Below are 5,017 nucleotides of genomic sequence, written 5' to 3'. Positions count from 1 at the left end.
AAATGGCTTTGAAAATATCACCCGGGTGCATCCTATAAATGAATGTGGGTTTTTAGAAGAACACCCATCCCAAGGTATGCCCATGCTATACATAGTCTCTGATGAGCTCAGCACAGGATGAGGAGCAGGCAGCAGAAGGCAAAGCAAGAGGAAGCAAGACATTTCTCCCGAAACAGCAAGCAGGGAGAGCCTTGAATCCTGCTGATACCAGAGGATTACCAGCAAAGTGAGAAAAAAAGGGTTATCAAGTCTGCTCCCTTTGTACACTGTTACCCTCACTCAGATCCACATGGGTTTCTATTTCCTTTCCACTTGACTTATATTCAGCCTTCCAGTTTTTATGTTCTCCTCACTAAAGCATGAATCTGAATCCCATTGTCCACTGGGGAAAAAAAAAAAATAAAGATTTACTCCTACCTCTTTGTGTCTTGCTCTGTCTTCACTTACCTGATTTGCACAGCTGCTGTACAGAAAGAAGACACAGCTTTGTCTGCAGCATTGGTCACACACAGCATTCCTGATAACACAATTTTTTCTGTGGAGGAGCACAAGGTTAAAGCATATGGCTCAAGCAAGAGGAGACAACTGTTGGCAAAAGCAGAGCCAGAACTAACACAAAGGATGGGAATATTGGCTTTTAATTTTGGATGTTATGTTGTTTTCCTCCTTATGCCAACCCAGACCTAAATTCTGCAATGGCACTTTGAGGCATTTTGTAGCACTAGCAAATAGCAAATCAAGTAAGTGTTGCAACTAATAGGACAGTCTAAGCAGCCTCAGCACGGTCATGAGCATTAGTCTGTACACCCTTCTTCACTTACTCTTAAGCTCATGAAAATCTTCTCCAATATTTTCAGCAGGGGGGTTATTTTTGCAGCAGTGAGAGTGGGGAAGAGCAAGCACAAATTGGGCATAAGCAAGTCCAAATGAGCAGTTTGTAACTGGAGAGCATGCAATGGCCATGAAACTTTCCTTCTGTAGAAATCATTGGCAGCCCAATAACTGTGTTACCATGTCAGTCCTTAGTTTGGGTTTTACAAGTAAATACCATTCAACCATAACTGTATCAGACCAGCCTTGGAGTAATGCAAACATCTCTGTATTTTATGTTGATCTTGTTGTATATGTAATGGAAAACATAACATTTCATGGCTTTCTTGTCAATCAGGACTCCCTCCCATGGCTCAGTCCACATTTTTGGTCAAAAGCCATATGGTGCTCATTGCCTGGAGGCTGTCGTAAACCTACTTGTCATGTTGCTCCTTTAACCAAGATGGTGTTGAATTACCATGAAACAACTTGGTTTGATTTGTGGTTCTGTCGTCAAGTATGAGTTTAGAGAAAAATTCAAGAGAAATTTAAAAAAAAAAAAAAAAAAAAAAAAAAGAAACTGTATACTTTTCCCATAAAAAAAATAAGGGTAAATTTAACAACAACCTGGTCAGTCAAGGAGGAGTTCATCTCAGCTGTATTTTGCACCACTACCTCATTAAACACTTTTTCCAACCCATTAATCTACTTCAGTCCTTATATTGCAGGGACTTAAAGACAGACACTGATTTTCCCTTACTCTCAGGATGTTTCAGGAAAGGATACATCTTATTCTTAATAGGGTAAAGGTTGACTTTCAATGCTCTGGACCTGTGCAGATCTATTTTTTGTTTGTGGAGCAGACTCTGCACAACCTGATCTCACTTGGGCTCTCCAGGGGATTCTCTAGTCCCCAGGAGTAATCCCAAATAGCTCTTCTAAATACAACCCCAGCTCTGGCTGAGCATTAAAGACAAGGGAAGCATTCATTCTGGGAAGGTTTTATTTCACAAATAATTCAGAAATCAAAAGAAAATGGAGGGGGGGGAAGATATTTTACAATTCTGTATTTAGAAAAAAATTATAGTTTATAAACAAACATACAGCCCCTTGAAAAACATGCAAAGGCACACAAAATTTACAAGAAACTTTTATACATAGGAAGTAAAATACATCATTTTTCATAGAAAAAAAGCAACTCTATGAACTGGCCCTAAATATTTAGACTGCACAACCGACCAACTGGAGACTCCTCAATCAGCTGTTGGCTGAGCATCTGAAAATGAAGAAATTAATGGAGCCAATGGACCTGAAAGTGCACCAGCAGCTGGGGAAGCGCCGCGTTTCGGCTTTCACGCTGGTTGTGTTTTCTGAAGATTTGGCTATGCTGAGCCAGATGGCTCAGCACTGGCACTCTGCGCTGGCAGTCTTGGTTTCAAAAATAAATTTATTGGGAAAGAACAACCAGGCAGCATTGGTTTTTCCAGGGGTTTAACCAGATGCTTCTGTAAGGCTACACCCGGGTGCTTCAGGCTGGCATGTGCTTACTAATCTGCTGAGCTGGGGTCTAAGGAGGAACGGATGTGGTGATATAAAGATGTGCTGCATCTTTAAGCTGCATTGAAATATATTAGGCTGAGAAACATTTTGGTATCAGAAAAAAAAAATTGTAAATATTTGACTAAAAACTGGTACTGTCCCACCTATATATGAATAGCTAGCACACAAGATTGCAAGTAATTGATATATCATGACTGCCTTGGAGGACCTGATCACCCCTAATTCTGGTGGAGGTATGTTTAAATTAATAGCACCCAGGACCTCAAATAATATTTGTGTAGTAAGGTCACAATTTCTCTTTTGTACAACAAATACAAAAATAAACAGATACAGACTTAAATTAACATCGGTTTCTAAAAATCCAAACCAGTTGGCTGAAGATAAAAATACACAATTGTAACTTGAATTAAGCATTTTAGGATATTTCTGTTGGAATAATAATTCTTTCCTTGCCCCCTTTTTGTCAGGTATATACATCCCAGGTTGTTTGGATTTTTATGAGCTCACAATAATCCCCTGGACTCTTCTCCAAGAGCCCTCATATTTCCTTCCATCGTTTTACATCATACACAATCATCACAGACAGCATATTAGAGGTGGGATCCTACGTTATTGTCAAGGTGGTTTATGTGCTCATGTAGTCTCCATACCCAATTGAATCTCTTACACTTTGTAATTAAATAAGTAGCACCGTGGCTACCATTTGGCCCATGATGGTCATAGATTCATGCTGCAGTATTTAATGGGCTTGAACCAGACCATGTATAGCATAATTATTCACAGTGGGCAGAAACAGGGAAGCCTTATCTCACTGCTGAGATCTCAAGCACTTCCAACCAGTTGCTTTACTAAGATTTCTTCCAGCTGTTTTTAACACCAGTTTACCTAGTAAGAAAAAAATAGTTCAGTTCTCCTATCTAAAGCAAATACTGTACACCTGGGGAGATGATACTATATAAACAATGACGACACAGAGTAATTTCTCTCTATCCACCCCAAAGGTAAGTTTGCTGTGCAACACTCTTGGAGACCATGCAAAGCAGCTCCAATTTAATGCTTTACAAAAGATCTCTTACCAAATTCAGATTTCACAGACAAAGAAACCCCATCAGTGAGACAAACTGAGTGATAGAAGTAACTTGCTTGCTGATTTCATGGTGTTTACAGAATTAAAGAAGTGCTTAATCATATAAACAGTTTTGGTCTGTCTTTTGAAACAGCTTGAAGAGATGGCTTTTATATCTGTCTAGATTAAACCAAACACAGCCTGAGCGTAAGAGCTACTATGAGACATCTGCCAATCTGAGGGAAATATTTTCCCATTTGTTATACAGTATTACAATCAAGTTATTGAGCAGAAGGACTATGCATTTATATTAACTGAAGAACTAAAGTTTATGTTGTCTTCTTATGAGTAATGAAGTTAATGGATGTGTGTGCATCAAAAGAGAAACAGATTTGTGTTTAGACCAATTCTGAAAATTCACTTCCAATACAAAGCAGAGAATACTCTCCTGCCTTAAAGAGCTAGTCATGCTAGGCTCTTCTCTTGGCTTTGAATTTCATTTGGATGCATGTTGAGACATAAATAACAAAATATTGAACATCATTACAACATCTTTGGGTTTTGCAAAACTTAGCATCTTGGATATCAAGTGCCCATGGGTACAGCATTTACACCGAAGCAGGGATCTATTAGTATCACAAAATGAACAGGAAAAATTCATCTACCCCAATTTATGTCATATCTTTAAAGTCTCAGAACTGCACACACCACAAAGTGCTTCACGAAGGTGAACATGCTTCCTACGGATGCAATCGTTCCTAGCAGAAATAAGATTAACTTTATCACTACTTAACTACTACAGATAAAACAACCAGCACTGCTGTATAAAACAATATACTGCATTTAACTGAAATTTTATTTGAAATGGCGTGTAGTATAGGATGAGATGTGCCAGCACAGGAGCCCTGATTCATGGACTTCTCATAGGTTGCCAGATTTGCAAAATATCTGTGAATGTTTGACCAGCAAACACTAAACCTATTGTTTTGATTATCTGGTGGCCTCATTTTCTGCAGCAAGGATCTCTGCCACCATTTCACGCTCTACTCCAGTCCCCGAAAAACCTTGACATCCACCCAACAAGAACATCCTCTCCCCAAACGTGACACCAGCATACAACATAGCCTAGCATGATGCCCCAGCAGTCTTACACAGCAGTGCTGATGCATGCCACCTCGATGGGAAAAGACCAAATTTTCTCTTCTTTTGCACAGAAAACGTCAAACATACACAAAAACATTCTATCAAAGTTCAGCCTCTCCCCAAAAGATGTAACTTTTAAAACAGTTTCTTATTTCAAAGTGTCCAGTGCCTGGACAGTCGCTCACTTCTGAGTCTGCTCAGCAGTGCACATCCTCACACCCATGCTTCACACCCTAAAAAACACCATCCAGGGCCAGGCCGAGATCCCTACATCTGCTGTACACTGAGCCACCGCCGTTCTGTGTAGCACACCTCTCTCATAAATTGAAAGTTAGAACAGTTTATCATTGCTGAATGCCCCTAGAGAAACAAAAACACAAAACGAAAAGATACAACGCTGAACGGGTGCGATGAGATGCGAACAGCTGAGTCAGAATC

The sequence above is a fragment of the Tyto alba genome, unplaced genomic scaffold (assembly GCF_018691265.1).
Source record: "Tyto alba isolate M040663 unplaced genomic scaffold, T.alba_DEE_v4.0 Super-Scaffold_26, whole genome shotgun sequence".
Taxonomy (NCBI): Eukaryota; Metazoa; Chordata; class Aves; order Strigiformes; family Tytonidae; genus Tyto; species Tyto alba.
Note: the sequence above shows the minus strand (reverse complement) of the source record.